At 45.6% G+C, this 17,130-nt stretch overlaps 1 protein-coding gene across 2 annotated transcripts in view; it reads left to right on the top strand.

Annotated features, from left to right (window-relative positions):
* The window catches only part of FRMPD1 (FERM and PDZ domain containing 1), a 1,388,071-nt gene that overhangs the window by 22,171 nt on the left and 1,348,770 nt on the right, over positions 1–17,130 (top strand). The gene's annotated exons all lie outside the window — the stretch shown is intronic.

Raw genomic sequence — 17,130 nt, 5'->3', positions numbered from 1 at the left:
CCAAAACAATTAAGCCCTCCCCTGAACAAGAAGGAACAAAGTGGGTCACACAAAAATGAGGTTACTGGTCTTCAAAGTCCGTTGCCAAGGCCTGTATGATCGTTTTTAGTAGGACTAGTGATGTAAGCAGTCGCACACTTTTTAATTCCTCTGACGGTACTTGCCGTTTCTCAAAATTGAAGAAGCAACATGCATAGATTGAAGTGAAGAGGTGACCTCCTCAGTAATGTTATTTCTGTGATTAAGGCCCTTGCAGTATCGAAGCTTTATCTGCACAGTCAGGGGAGCCGCCACATCTCTGTTTATTGAAGCAAGGCACCCTGAGTTAACACTGTGAACCCGAGCGGTGGGACGAGAGGGGTGATAGGGCCTACATTTAGCTTGCAGAAAGGGAGGCCCTAATTCATGATCACAGCAGTGGTCCAAGAAAAGAGACTTACATTGCAAAGACGAAGCAGTACTGGGAAGATATGGGCAGATGGCCAAATACAAATATTTGTTTTAACTCGGTTCAACCCCCCCCCCCCCTTTCTGTTGTCCTCATACTGTATTGTTGCTGAGCCCTGTGATACCCTTTGGGTTGTAGTGCCATACCCTAACCAAATACAGATGCATACCACCTCATGCCACTCAAGAAACAAACAGTTGCGCTTTATAGTATTTGCAAGCGTTTACGCAAATACTTGGGATCCCCTAGATAAACAGAGTTACAGTAGTGTCAAGAAAGGTAACGATGAAAGTGACCACTGAAGTGTGAGTGCCTTGAGCGGTGTAATATCTTGCATCAAATTTTAAGATGATGAATACAATTACCGACTACTGCATTGACCTGGGGGAGCAAGAGATGTCCTGATCATCTAGAATTTCAAGGTTCCTGGCTGAGTAAATCGGACTAGATACTGTACTCATGGAAGAGGGCCAGAAAGAGTTGCTCCAGCTCTCTATGGCTCCTCCCACCACCGGTACCCATGTCTTTCCAGAGTTCAACCATTGCCATTTGGACTCTCTCCATTCAGCGACGGGAAGCAGGCACCTGTGAAGCGCAGAGCCTGCTATGCCTGTATCTCTTACAAGACGCATCAAGATGTGAGTGCCATCCATGTATGAGAGGAACCAAAAGCCATGAGAGAGAATGAGTTTGACCAATGGTTGCGCATATATATGAAAGTGAATTAGTGATGGGGGGAGCCCATAGGAACCCAGTAAGGTGTAATAACGGGGCAGGAGACAAAGGGAGAAATCATATTTTTCTGCACTCTGTTGGGTAAAAATAAGTGAAATCCGTGCAATGCCATACCTCTCCCTACCTCTCCCAATCTCATCCCTACCTCTCCCAACTTAGACAGGAGATTCTAGTGGTTGATGGTGTCCAAGGACACTGAGAGATCTAAACAGTATTAGGGCTAACATTCCTCCATAATAAGGTACCGGCTTGATGTTGTTGAGTACTGAATCTAAAACCAACCTGATAACCCTATTGGGTCAGAAACCAGCATTTTGAGGGTGCAAGTTCATTAAATTCGACAAATGTACACAGTTCTGTGCCCCTGCCTGCTCCAGTACCTAATGACCAATCGGAGCAACACAATTGGCCATAGGTTACTAAGTTGTTTAGATCCAGTGCCATTTTCCTCAGTAAAGGAACTTTCCTAGCAGGATTAATGACTTTCAAAACCTCTCACCGGAACAGTTAAGAGTTCACTGTAGAGGAAATAGCTGTGAGTAGATGCTTTCGAGGAATGTTTAGAACTGCGGCGAGGCATGCATCTTGGGGAGGACAGCTTTTGATTTTCCTAATGATAGAAGCCTCCACTGTGGCTGAGAGAGGCCTACAATGATCCGCACGTGGATGATCAGTGCCCGAGGGAGCACCGACCTGGCTGGGGCAAATGTGTGTTAAGAGATGGCTTTTACACGCTATCCTGGCTTTAGCATAATTTTGCTCATGCCACTCTTGCATTCCATATGGCAAGTATGTGTCATTATCCCATTGAAAAGTGAAGATTATAGCTGTTATAGTAGCATTCTTGGGTCTAATTCTAGAAATAAGGACCAAGATGGCCAGATTACTGAAGATGCAACTGAAGAATTGCTTGTATAGGGTGGAGGGATCATTAGGCCAAGATGGATTAAATCTAAAAATGCTGTGACCGGCCTTTGATAAGTTTCAAGGGATCTGTTGGTGGCATGAGCTGTAACTCTGTATGCTGCCACTGCTTCCATTAGCATTTGTACCTCAATCAGACTTTCCTCTCTGCAGGCCTTCTTTCACTCACCCTTTGTTCCTTTTAACTTGTCCATTACCTCTAAATTGGTACAGGGGTGCTCAACGAGGCTCTGTCTAATGTTTCAGACAAGCAGACATGGCATGGGATGTGAACAGTACTCCATTCTTAGGGGCTAGGTACTTAAAATACACTTCTCACGCAAACATTTCCTAAAATATCTTGAGCTTGAAAGATGTGGAGCTTTACTGTATACTGTAAAACCTCAAACCTGGTGTAGGGGTAATATGCCATATTTAGCGGATACTTGTGGTCCAATAGCATACCCTCTAGTGCACAAATAAAATCTACAATCTCCCATGCTACATGAGTCAATTTCACACATTAATGCCATTGTGGATAGGATCAGGTTCCCAGTCTCTGGCCGGTGTCTGTACATGTGCCACACTTGCTGACGTGGAATTCAACTTCCTTATCCTTTGGTGGCTACTAGTATTGTTGGAGCGGCCCGGGCTTGGTGAAGGATCTACCCATACGGGTCTCAAGGATCAGCGATATGAGCGTGTTTCTGAGTGACTTGGCGTTTGAAAACACACCATGTTTTACCCAACTCATGTTTCTGTGCCATCTTTCAACTGAATTGGCAAGTTTAGTTCTTTCTAAGCAGGTCAGCCTTGGTGAATTCTATGACCATTTGAAAAACAATATCTTTTATCTACAGCAACCACTTCTACCCTGAGTGCATGCCTTTACACAGTGTGAGTGATGCAGGCCACCACACATTCAGTCTGTTCACAAACATGGGGTTCTGTGCCACCTGTAGGCTGCAAAGAGGGACAAAAGGCTTGTCTGTTCCTGCCCCCTGCTACATGCTCTACATCAAAAAGGAATTTTCTACGACCAACTGTGCTTGGTGGGATGTAACCTTCTGCGTGCCCCTTGGTGTGAGGATGTGAATTTAGGCCTTGTGGCCAGTGCGTAACGTGAAATGCTATTGCCATATGTATGTTTGAAAGTACTTGGTAGTCAACGCATTGGGTGCATCTCTCTCTTCCTGAAAGAGTAGTTATTTTTGGAATTGTTCACCATTTAGATGCCAATGCATCAGAAGTCTTTTGCATGAAACTGCACCCAATCCACATGCGCTGCTTAAAGTCATGAAGAAGCCATGATGTCAGATCTCATTTGTTGGAATCCATGAGTGTGCCTGCATTGTCAAGAGAAACTCGTGCCTTTCTTGATGACTGCCCGAAATCCTCTGAGTAGTACTGCATGAACTTTGCACATTAGTCCGTCATAAACATGAACGTCGAAGTTGGTCTTTGCACATGGGGTGGGGAGCATCACAAATCTCCTGTATCAAACTCCCCTCTGGGTTATTGCTTTCTCCAATATCATCTGTTCCAAGTATTCCACAGACCACTGTATCAAACTGCATGTGTCCCTTTGCAGTGTCAGGCTACTCACAGCTATTCTTCATAAAACCCTTCTCGTGGACTCATTGTGCTCTTCCTGAGTAAAGCTGTCACAAACATACCAGCCTGCAATTATAGAGCTCTTTTGATGTAGCTCAGCAAGTTTGACCTCATCCTCTGAAATATTGATGCTGAAGTGAGGTGGCCAAAAGGCACCCTAGTGAATTGGTAAGTACTTTCCAGTTTACAAATGCAGTCAGGTGTTTAGAGACTGCATTGAGACAGATGTTGTGATAGGCATTTTATAAGTCTAATTTTGTTAGGTACGTGGTTTTCACAGTTGTAGAGTCAGGCCCCCGATACTTGGTAGGGGAGGGTGGTTGGCAACAACGTTCATGATCATGCTGCAAAGGTCTACACATAAATGCAAGCCATTTCCATTGGGTTTCATGGTGAGGGTGATGGGACTTACCCACAGCACAATCTTAGCTCCCTCAGTCATTCTGATCTCTTATGTGCCTATGAGGAGAGTGCATGTTATGTTAAGTGAATTTATATAGCGAACGTTCATCCAAGTGCATTATGGCGCTCACCAGGCATAAGGATATAGCAGGATACAGCAGGCAAGATTCAAAACAGAAAAGTCTTCAAAACCTTGCAGAAAGGAAGATGGTCAGAGGAGGCATGCAGGGACAAGGGAAGTGAATACCAAGCCTTTGCTGCTGCTAAAGAAAAGGCACGGCCACCCATACGTGAGAGTCTAACCCGAGGGATTTGAATCAGGAAGGCTGACTGCAAACGAAGGAATCTCGGGGGAACATAAGGAAGGAATTTGGTTGGCAAATATTAATTGCCATATTTATAAAAAGCTCTGTGTACAATACAGAGTGACTTTAAAAGCACATGTTTCTCGACCGGAAGCCAGTGAAGCTGGTGGAGAAGGGGCGTCATTTCAGCACTGAAAAGAGGGTGAGTTACTGACCTGGCAACTGCATTCTAAAGAAGCTGCAAACGGCGCACAAATAAGCAGGCTGAGCCAGGTAGAGCGAGTTACCATAATCAATATTGCTAAGCACGAGGGCGGCTACCACGGGTGCCTCAAATTTCAGAGGAATAAAAGGCAAGACTTTCCGTAAGATTTTGAGTTTGAAATGGCTGGATTCACAGACAGATGCGACCTGGTCGCACATAGAAAGAGAAGAGGAGATTTCAACCCCCAGATCCTTCACAGAGGAAGCAGGGGAAGGGAACGGTCTAGGAATAGCAGGCCAGAAGTCAGGGGTCCAAAAAGACAGAGGGCTGGAGGTGCCAACAACCAGTACCTCCGTTTTTCAGCATTCAGCTTCAGCCAGTTCTCGGCCATCCATAAACCCAGGTTCTCAAGGCACCCCTTAAGCCGTGTAGCAGTATCAGAACTGGCAAGATCCTGATGAAGCATGATCTGCTTGTAATTGGCGTAGGAGTAGCACAAGAAGCAGTGGGAATGGATAATGCAGAGAAGTGGGCAAATATAAATGTTGAACACAGTGGGAGATAGGGCAGAGCCATGCGGGTCTCCGCAGGACAGAGGGACAGACCTACAGCAAAAGGGAGCAAGAAAACAGACTGGTAACGGTCATCCAAAAAGGCAGAGAACCAGGTCAGGACCTGGCCAGACATACCTGCAGAGGACAGCTAGGAGATCAGGGTGGGATGGTCAACGGTTTCAAAGGCAGCTGGCAGGTCTAATAAAATCAGCGCCCCAAAACTACTCTGATTAACCAGGCGAGCAAAGTCGTCAATCACAGACTCAAGAACTGATTCGGTGCCCCTACCAGGGCAAAAACCAGATTGAAAAGAGCCAAAGAAACTAGAAAATTCAAGAAATGAGGAAAGCAAGAGGGGAGAAGCTCTATAAGCTTCATAAGAAAAGGGAGAAGTGATATAGGGTGAAAATTAGAAAGATCAGAAGGATCAAGAGAGGGTTTCTTAAGCAAAGGAAATACTATAGCATGTTTCAGGGCACAAGGAATAAACCCAGAGGAGAGAGAGGTATTAACTGCCGATGTAATAATGATATAATCTCCCCCGAAATCTCCTTGAGAAGAAGGAGGAACATAGAATCAAGCAGTGAGGAAGATTTAAGCATATGGATAGCCAGAAAAAATAGGAAAGGTGGACCAATTAGCATTAGAATTGGAAAGAGAGGGGGAGGGAGAGAGAGCCACAGACTGCAAAGCAGTATTAACAATTTTCTCACGGAAGATGTTAATCTTATCGACAAAAAAGTCAGAAAGAGATTTGCAGAGATCCTGAGAAGGCAGGATCTGCGAGCTAGCTTTAACAGTGGAGGACAGTGAGTGAACCAAATTGAACAGTGCTTTAGGTTGGTTTATTGCTGCCTCAACTTTTGCACTAAAAAAAGATTGTTTAGCTAAAAAGATGGCCTTTTGATAAGAAGCGGTGACTAGGCAGAAGAGAGTCTTATCTGCCACACTGTAGCTAGCTATCCATTTCCATTCAGCCTGCCCACAGAGAAGTTTATAAGCCTTGAGTTCATCTGAGCACCATGGCGCAGAGGGGCAATTTTTCCTTTTACAAAGCTTAAGAGGAGCCAAAGAGTCAGCAACAGTGGAAAATGAAGAAAAAAGCCAAAGTCACCAGAAAACAAGGCATAGTCCGAGCACATTGGGAGGTGAGGCAAGCCACAAGATCGGGTTTGGAAAGAGGTACCAGCTGCGTTTAAGAATGACCTGTCTGACCACAGGTGGAATAGCAGCCAGTAGTGGAATGGAGAATGGCACAATAAAGTAATCGGACCAAGTTACAGGGAAAGAAGAAGTAATGGTAAGAATGATCTCAGAGGCAAAAACAAAATCGAGGATGTTGCCCAACATGGGTAGGGTCAATGCCCTGCTGAGGCAGACCGAGGTCTGGCATGGAAACTAAGAAAGTGGAGACCTGTAGAGCACTAGACATACTCACAGGGAAATTAAAATCACCAACAATCAAAAGGTTGGGGTACTTAAGCTGAAGTTCGGACAGAAAGGCAGGAAATTCGTCACAAAAGATACTATCAGGGCCCGGAGGCCAATAGACTACAAGAATAGACAGAGTGAAGCTAGGTGAGACCAAAGTGCAGACTAATAGAGTCTCCATCATAAAAGTGTGGTCGACCACGATGGAAGACATTTTGAAAATTGCTTCATGAATTAAAGCAACCCCCCAACCCCCTCATGATCACTGGAGGAATGCTCACAATGGACAAGCTCACAGTTAGGGGGCTAGGGCTTGAATTATGGAAGGGCCTGAGCTGTCCCAGAGCCACGTCTCAGTCATGAACAGAAGATCAGGTTGAAAAGTTTTTAACAGATCATGACAGTCCAGGGCATGAGCAACCAGAGAACGAGTATTCAATAGGAAACAGCATAAAGCAGGGGTTTTAAGTTGACACTTGGCCGGGGTGGATGATTTGCAGAATCCAGGCGGTCAGACAGTTTTATTGGGCGCTAGAAATAGCAAATCACTGTGGGCCACATAGCTTGAGAACATATGGACAGGAGCATTAGCTTTGACAAGCACAGACGGGCTAGACTTTGGTGCGACTTCGGTGTGCGAGGCTCTAGCCCACTGCACTCATCCGCTGCGCTGACTGAAGGTACGTCCCTTTTGACAACACATGGTATCGCGTTAGCCAAGCCCCTCTGACACCCAGAGTGAAGAGGGAAGACAGACTGCAATGCGTGCCTGCAAAGAGGAAGCCAGGCACCTTCCAGCTGGAGTCGGCGTGCACTAGGAAACCAAAGCAAACAAAATATAAAAAATCAAACAAAACAGTAAAATAAATTAACACAGCATCCCGTCACCCGCCGCGCACACCAAGCGTGCTAGAAGGAAATTAATAAAATCAAAGCAAGTGAATAAAAAGAATAGAATTCAGTCAGCAAAGCTGGCCGTACCTGCGTAGTTCCTCCCGGGCTAAGAGTGGAAGTGGGAAAACTTTGTGCTGAACCAGACATGCTCTATCTCACAACTTGATCCTGTGCATGTAGCCTTTTAGCAATCCCACTGCCGGTAGAAATGCTTTGGCATATTTATAGAGTCCACACACGATGACACTAAATGGCCAAGACTGGATCCTCATTGCATGGGTCTAATGGCATACAGAGAGGATCTTGGTCTTGCCACCTCAGAATAGATGAACCTGCTTTTGCTATGGATGTTTTCCCACCACTATCCGTCCCCTGAACTCTCTTTCACACTACTTATAACCCAACAAATGTATCTTCAGGCCGTAGGCTGTGCCTCCCTGAGAAGAGTGAAGAGTTCTTTGTAAACCAACACTAAAATTATAATGTGATCCGAGCTGGAGTCTGGCATGAGGGCACATTTTGCATCATCCAACTTGACCTGTTAAAAGGTTTCTTCCATTTGTCACCTGCAGTGCTACTTGACACAAACATTGCCAATTGGCTAGTTAATTCAGTCACACTATTGTAATCTGAATTTCCTTTTGATGAGTGCCCCATTTCTCCTGTCCTTGGCTTTGCAAAACGTCCTCTATCCTGATACACCCTGTCTTTTGATAGACATTCCTTACTGTCTGCAATGTGAAAATGGCAATCCACACCTACAGCAAATGGTGGCCGTTTTGACATTGGCCAGATTTCTTGTGGCACAGCACTATCATTGTTTCTTCCATGCTGCTTGGGCTGCCTCTTGTATAAATAACTCGGCCTTTCAAGATCATTGTTCACTTCTGAGGTGAAATTGTAGTGGCAGTTCCCAGGTATACCAGAGGTCAACTGGGGGTCCATCAAACTCCCAAGGGCCCAACACCCTTCTGCAGAATAAACGGAGGACTCAACCAACGGCAAGTTACAACTGTGGTTTATTACAAAAAACCAACAGGGATCATACAAGACAATCAGGATTCTCCAGTACATCTCAACTTTACAATGCGTGCTCCCCAGTTTTGATGCTGTTTGTCATCATCACCTGGGCCCTTCCCAGAAAACCTATCCCCATCACTGATTGGTTGCTGAGTGTGATAACCCATATAGACATCCCATATAAAAGTTATTCTACTGGCCCTTTCATGTTAGGTGGCGGACGTGCCCCGTCTGCAAGAAACTATCTATTATATTGTTGCAGAGTAGTGGGCTAACCATTGTCTCTTGCCCCTTGCCACCCACCCCTGAATTTCTGTCTCGCGATTGGCTGGAGCTGGTCTCCCCAGGCCTGGGACCCAGTTCGGTTCTCAGCCCTCTTGCACCTCTTCAAGGTGATGTGAAATAACTATGTGTCTAAATTGTATCTGGTAGTACACCAACTTTACCTATGAGAGTGTGTCTCCACGTTGCAACACTTGCTTCATCTCACGTCTGGGTTGCTGAGAACGGCTCGTCTTCCCACCATGGGTGGATGTGCATTGTCTAGTTTGGCTGCCTCACGTGGTTGTGGACCACAAAATTGAGCTCTTGCATCTGCATTTATGAGGATTTATTCTGTTTTCCTGCAGCTGGTCCCCTTGTTGTCTGGAGTTTGGAATGTGAGTGTTTATCTCCGACCTTGGCAGTGAGCTCGATCTGCGCTTTGTGCAGCTTGAGCCAGCTCCTCTTGTCTCATGTTCTGTTGCTTGAGGCCTTCTGTAATTTGTCTTAGGCTTATAAAGTGATTTCTACATGCTCTTACTGTGCTGTTACCTATACATTAGTCACACGTGGCCCTACCAGGTTCAATATACTCCTTTAGTCCCATAGGGTTATTTGCCATAAGCATTGGCAAGCTTGCTCAAGCTTTTCTGTTGCCTTGCGTTTCCAGGTTACTGCATTTGGCGAATGGGGAAAATAATAAAAGCTTTGACAGTATGTTTGTGTATCCGTCCGCTATCTATAGAACTGTGTAAGCATGTTCTCTGTGTATGTGAGTGTGTGTTTGTATAATGCTGTGCAGGGCTGCGAGTATTCTTCATGACTAACACTGCTACATCGTGGTGTCACTAGTGACGTCAGCATAGTGGATTCTTGGCGCTTAATCGAGGCAGTCCATTAGGGTATTCCCATCTATAATCTCTGTTGAGTGCCCGGTTTCTGAAAGGATATGCACTGGAGTAGATCTGAATGGCTGACTGAGGGGATACCTTTCTGTGTACGTGTCAGCCAGTGGGGCACTTGGGGTTTGTCTGAAAAAGGATGAGTAGCTTTGAGCATTTCTGGCCCTTCAGCCTATCATGTTCTTGGGGGTGAGGAGGGGCATCCTTGGGACCCTCTCTTCAGTCCCCCCTCTGGTCAACATGTCGACCACTCCACTATACGCTACTACCTTTATTCTTGGTAGCCATATTTTGATCACTCATCCAAGGTGTCCATAGGTGTCCATAATAATTTGCATGATTGGCAAAACTCCAGGTCATGTACGTACAATCTTCTTCTGGGTTGCACCATACCCACTTTCCTCCATGCGTCTTGTGGTCTTGTTGTTGCGCGGGCTGTCGAACATTCTCTTCTCAGTCAGGAACAGTGGACACTCCTTTATTCTTGTTTTTAGTCTCTCTCTTTTGTCCACTATTTTGTCCTTTACTTCTCCCACCTTCATGTCCATCATCACCTTCATACCTATCAATTTCTTTGTAGTTTTTGTGGCATTGAGTAATGCAGATCTTTATCACACATAGTCCCACTAGTACCGATATTAGTGCCCCTAGTAATACTTTCAGTCCATCTACCGCCATGAAGGCATCCATGATTAGAGGTACGCTATCCAGCTTTGGTATATTCCGGACCCTTTTGCTTCTTCCTCCCCTTTGGCATACATCTTCGATAGTCGTGTCACTGCTTCTGTCAGTGTGCCATTCTCTCCGTAATTGGCAGGTGCAACAGGAACTCCCAATTTTTGCAAAAACTCCTTCCATGGCTGTGAGGAGATCTAGAACGTATCTGTTCTGGAGTGCTACCAACCTTACTGCTCTGAGCTCTTCTACTATTGCGTTGAATTCATTTACTGTAGAGTTTATTGTCAGCATAAGCTCCCACCTGGTTATTTGTAACCATTTCGCATTTGTATATGTCTGGACTGCTGGAACCACTGACGTGAAAAAACATTTCTGTTCTACTGAATAAACCATATTCAGGTGGCACATCCTCTAGGGATGCTTCTGACACTGATGAGAAGTGTTGCCTCTCTTCATTCTACTCACTTCCTCAGACCGCTTCTTTCTTTCCTTTTCTTCTACTCCCACAGACTTTTTCTTCCTTGAATTAGTGTCCATCTTCGGGAAGTCATCAATCTTTATGTTTTTCTGGGGCCCTACCAGTGATGGCATATTGATGTGCACCAACAAGCAAACTCCTCCGCAGTTGGGTGGCAGGTTCTCGTATGCCTTGTACCCACACGCCCAAAAGTGGTGCATCAGTACTGCGGTGCCAACCTTCATTGCTGGATGCTTTTCTGTGTACCTACATTCTGTATTATCTCCAACTCTCACTGTTTCTTCATTCTTGTACCACAATGCTGGTTTCTTCAGCGGTATTATAGGCATCGGTACAGCTTCATTGTCTAACCAGGTGAGCAGTTTGGCACATGCACGCCATTCCTTCAGGCACTTGTCATTGTCTCTGTGTACTGTTTTCACTGGTGATTGTATTACCTGTGTGCTTTGCTTCCTATTACGCCATCTTTTCATTCTTCTTCTGTGTACACTTGGCCATACACAAGCATCTGTGGTGTTTCCCAACATCCTGGTTCTCCTATTTCTTTTACCCCCCTCTTCGGGCAGAGCAGCTTCTTCAGGGTTATTGTTTTCGTGTCGCCTTTCTGTGGGCCATCGGTTATATACTGTATAGCTTGGTCTAACTGCCAGTAATTGTTCATCATGTCAAGAGACTTTATGTAACTGTCTTCATAGGGGAATGTTGTTTGAGACATCCATCTCAGTGTCACTGTTTTTCCTTGGAACATTCCTTGGGTTGGAACCATGGATAGGTACATGAGCATTGGGCTCTTGCTGCTGGTATTTCAGTTGCTATGAACGTTCTTGAGGCACTCATGGCATAGGGGATTACTGAGCAGACATAACAGCTCCCCCCAGTGGTTTCCTTATCTTCTTCGGTCATGTGTTTGTACCACATGTTATAAGACACTCAAGCAGTGCCAGTGAGGTATAGGTCCACTCCCCCATGTCTGTGTCAGCCTTGCGCTTGCCTTTCCTTACCATGCTTACAGTGCTACCTTGTCCACCTGACATGGCCGTTCCACGTGCTGGGTGATTGATGTTAGTAGAGAATACAGTGGTCTCACTAGACACAAGCAATATTCTCCAAAGATAAATGCAAAAACCCCACTTGGGAATAAAAAACACGACAAAATAAGCATATTTGTTATTATTTTCACCATTTACCTGTGCTGCTGGATCCTTGTGCAGCTTGAAGATTTTAGTTGCTCACCTGAAATGCGCAAAGACTGTGCGTTAATGAATTAGTGTTGCATTCGTTTAAGCCCTGTGAATCATATAATTGCTCATTGCAAAGACAAATAGCTGTTCCCACACAGGTCCGGTTCTAGGGTCTCTGAGTACTGTGAGGACCGATGGGTTCCCTTGCTGAAGTTGTGGGTAAGCTTGAGCCAAATATGCTATGAACATGTAGTAATATATGCTACGAGGAGGTGCTTGATATCTGTTGGACCTTCTAATAAAGTGGACAAATTGGCCCAAAAAAGTATCAGGTTGTAAATCATTGGGCAACATGAACAGTCATAAAATAAGACAGTTGCACTTTCTCGAAGAATGTGTGTAGAGAATAAAATAACAAACAGACAGTGTATCCTCACTCTGAATGTGTAGGAAGCCCTTGCCTTAACTCTCCAAAATATGCAGCATACTTTGCTTGCGCATCTGCTACTTCATTTCCCTTGAGACAGTGTCCTCCCTTCTGTGTGTGCTTGGCATTTCACTATGGCTAGTTGTTCAGGATAATGTATGACATCCACTAGTCTGCCCAATAGGAGTGCATGCTGTAGTGGTGACACCTCAGCCCTCCTGAAGCCCCTCCTCATCCATCATGACAGTCCTGAGTGTACTGTGTATGTCACATAGGCTGAATCAGAGTAAATTGTCACTTCCGTTTTTCTGCTGTGTGTCAATGCCAATATTAAGGCCACTAATTCTGCTGCCTGTGCGTAATAATGTGATGGCAACCGCGCACTGACCACTACGTCACTGTTTTCATCCTCCCTATCCTCACAACTGCCGTTCCTGTATGTTTGACCACATCTGTTTGGTTAATTGACGATGAACCGTCAGTGTAAAGAAGCCCCCCCCCCTCAAGTGCTTACTCCTGTACCTTGTGAGTATCACTAAATTCCTGTATGTTTTTTTGACGCAGTCACGTGTGTAGTCACCTTCTTGTAATGCGTCGACGAGAAAGGTTGCTGGATTGACAAGTCTGCACCTTACTACCTTTATTGATTGTTTTGATAGTAACACCTCGTACACTGATGCTCTCTGTGTTGTCAGCTTGCTCTTTGGTCTTTCCAGTATTGCAAAGAGGGCATGCTCTACATAGAGAGTGGTGCTGCACCCCATGGTAATACTTGCTGATTTTTCCACTGCGAATGGGGCTGCAGCCAAAGCTTTGGATAGTGTCCTCTCATTACTGGGTCTAGCTTCCCACCGTAGTATGCCAGTGGCTTGTGCCTCAAGCTTGTGTTCTGTGTCAGTACTGCTGTCAATACTACCCCATCGGAGTGTGAGAACAAAAATAATTCCTTTTTATAGTCTGGGATCCCTAACACTGAAGCTGTGCATATTGCTTCCTTCAGCTCATTGGATGCCTCAGTCATTTTTGTTGTGTATCGTATTATATGCCCCCCCCCCTTTTGTGCTTCCTTCAGTGTACTCAGTAGAGGCCTGGTGTAAGTGATGTAGTCAAAGACCCATGCCCTGCAGTAATTGCATAACACCAAGAATGACTGCATCTCTCTTACTGTTGTGGGGTTTGCTGTCCTGCGTAATGCATCCGCCCTTTCTGGCGTCACCTGTCGGCCATTTTGGGAGATCATCTGTCCAATGTATAGCACTTCTTCCTGACAGTACTGTAGTTTGGCTTTGTCCACCTTGTATCATTTGTCAGCTAGCACTGTCAGCATGTGTACTGAGTCATTTCTACAATGTTCTTCTGTCGTGATGCAGATCGAAATGTTATCTACGTACTTTATGACCATGCTCCCCATCTGTACATTGCCTAGGTCCATCTGGAGGACCCTATTGAATATGCAGGATGACCCGCAGTACCCTTGGGGAAGTCTTGTATGTTTCCAATTCTTATTTCTATACATAAAGGAGATCAAGTCTTGTGAGTCTGGGTGTAGTGGTATAGAGAAGAAGGCATTCTTCAAGTGTATGACCATGGAATGCTGCACAGAATTGCCACTGGATTCAGAACTAAAGGATATTCTGCTTCTACAATATGATGCAGTGGGTGCAAGTCCTGTATAAAACACCATGACCCCACTCTTGCTTTCTTAACGGGATACACAGACATGCTGCATGGTGATTCTGATGGTACTAAGATGCCCTGTTTCACTAGTGCTGCAATTGTCTCGTAAATGCCCTCGTCTGCCTCCCTTGAGAGTAGGTATTGTTTTACTAGTGGCAAAATTGCTCCTGGTTTCAGCTTTATTTTCACTCCTTCAACCCCCTTCAAAAGCATCATGATGTGGGCATCATAGGGACTAGTGGTCCATAGGATGGTGGGCACCTTAGCGGGATCCTTCTTGCAGAAGGACAGTTGTGCTTTCAGCGCCATCACCATCCTCTGTGGTACCTCTCTGTAATGTATATTTATCCAATATGTGACAGCCATTTCAAACACTATCTCATGGTCGGATCTGTTGTCTCTGAATAGTTCTTCGTCTGTCACTGTGCTCATCTTGTATCCCTCAGCCATGGCGATAACTGCTCGCCATGATTGTCCTGTGTGGTCCATTCCGTCTACTGCTATCCATTCGTCTCCCACAATCACTGCCTCCAATTCTAGTGGCACTATTGTCTCTTCTGTCTCTTCCAATGCCATCTCTGGTCTGACCAAATACTATTTGGAATGCGCCACATTTTCCTTTGAATCCCCGGGAGCCATGCAATTGCAATCTCAGTCTTGTATTGTAACAGCTCATTGTCCACTGGCACCCCCCTCTGCACCTTCTGTCCACAATATGCTTGAATGATTTCCCTTATGTTGTGAAAATGTATCCCGGGTGTGGAGCAGACTATTCCCTTGTCTGTGAATGAAACCGTCATGTTGAGTCTGCTGATGCTGTCCCTCCCTAGTATGTTTACAGGTGTCTGTTGAGAGTAAAGTAAAGGCAAAGATAAATCAGGTTCCCCTATAGAAAGGAAAATATTGTCTGTGAAAGGAACCACTTCAGTAACCCCAGTGAATCCTTGAGTATTCATGGCATTGCATGACAACCTATAGCTCCCCTCCCGGATGCAGTACTTAGTTGCCTCTGTGTCTACAAAAAGAAAGGAACATTTTTTGTCACCTATTGATACCCCTATGTGTGGTTCCTCCACAGGGTTGGCTGTGATCGACAGGATGGAACACATCAAGTCCATCTGTGGGTATTATTGAGGGTATAAGGACATCCCATTTCCAGAAAATGAAATGGTTTGTTCCCCACCATGGTGACCCCTCCAAGGTTCCTAATGGGAGTTGTTGCTATGGAGTCTGTGATACTGTTCCATCATTTGGTTGCATGCTGTTTTGTATCTGCAGCATCTGCTTTGCCATGTACGCTTGCTGTGTGTTACCCTGCATCTGGGGCATCTGTGGTGCTTGCAAATACTGCATTATAAGTGCTTGCATCTGTGGTAGCTGTGTCATGGGCTGGTGTGGGTGCTCGGAGCCGGTCCTCATTGTTTTGATTGTTCCTGTGTGTAATACTCGTCTTTTTCCCCTTGGTATGCTGGCTGGTATTGCATCCCCCCATTATGTTGTACCCCTTTGCTTTTGGACACTTGTGAGATGTGCCCTATCTGCCCGCACAACCAGCACTGTGGTGGCTCCCTACCCTGCCTTCGGAAACCCACTGGATACTCCCCTCGTCCCTGCTGCACCTGCTGCCCATATCCTTGAAACCCTCCTAGAAACCCCCTTGGTTCTGATGTATCTGTGGCCCACCTCTTCCTCGAAATCCATGCTCTATGTTCCTCTGCCCCATAAATCTTTCCCCCATGGGCAGCAGTGCGTACTGTTTTTGTTGTGTCCCCTGCCCCCCAGCACGTGTGGATACCGCTCCTTCGAAGGCATACTTGGATAATTTATTTTGCACTAACTTTGCTTCCTCTTGCTTCCTTTCCTCGTTCTTCTTCCTCATCTTCTCTTGCAATAGCCTACAATGGTGTACTATCATGAGCTGCATTTCTGGCCAAGGCTTTGGCTCCATGCCTACTAATTTCTTAAGCTGCTTCTGTACCGGTTCTGGCAATCTTTAGCACAATATGTGGTAAAATAAAGCTACTGTTCTGTGCCATGGTTCTCGCTTTTCAAGGCACCAAAGCTCTTGGATAGCCTGAATATAGTGTAAAGAGTCTTCCCCCATCTTGCCAGCCCTAATAGCACTAATGTCTGATGTGTCTGGGTATTGTGTCCTCAGAGCTTGCCATACGGCAGCTCGGCAGTTTGCAAACAGCGCACCATCATGCGCCGTGTCATGGATGGTCACTCCTGGGAACCCTGACCTTTTACATATGTCATCAGCGGCCTCCCAGAGAATCACCACTAATAGTCCCTTTATTTCCCCCACTGCTAATCTCTGCCCCACTGTCATTCTTTCCATTTCGTATATCCATTTCCCCGCACCCACGGTCAACAAAGGTATTCTACATCTCATGTTTTCATTGTCAATGTGTTTCCATGGTATATTTAGAGGCCGCCTCCTCCCTTTTCCAATAGGGGCAGCTGTGTAAACCCTACCTCCCTTCTATCCCCTCGAGTCAGTCTAATCTGCTTGTCAGTGTCTCTAAGGTCGGTATATATGTCTACTAGTGCCCCTCGAGTCAATCGCGCACAGTTTTCCCAAGTGCCAAAACATGCTATGGCTGTCTTCCCCTTCCTTTGTCCTGGGAGATCCCTAAGTCTCTCAATGTATGGGAGCACGTTGTCTGAGTTGTTTGATGCAGCTCTGGTCCATGGCATCTGATCGCTGCAAAAATAGTCCACGAACCTCAGTCTCCACGTGGTTGTATCTTCCCCAGACTTTCCTCTGTAGTCCATCATGTCTAAGCCACCCTTATCTCCATAAGATCCCATGCCCATTTTTTCTGATACCATAGTGGTCCTGCTAGACAGGGTTGTGTTGTCTGGCTCTGCTAGCTGACCTCCTCCCCCTTGATTGCCTCCAATGCCCATTGCCCATTGTGCCCTTATATCACTGATCGTGTGGTCCTCGTCCTCCTTCCAATTGCACTCTCTCATAATCCACTCTATCTGCCACTTCCTGTTCCATGTCCA

Source organism: Ambystoma mexicanum, chromosome 6q (assembly GCF_040938575.1).
Source record: "Ambystoma mexicanum isolate Mex_15411 chromosome 6q, UKY_AmexF1_1, whole genome shotgun sequence".
Taxonomy (NCBI): Eukaryota; Metazoa; Chordata; class Amphibia; order Caudata; family Ambystomatidae; genus Ambystoma; species Ambystoma mexicanum.
This window is presented reverse-complemented; position numbering and strand designations above follow the sequence as displayed.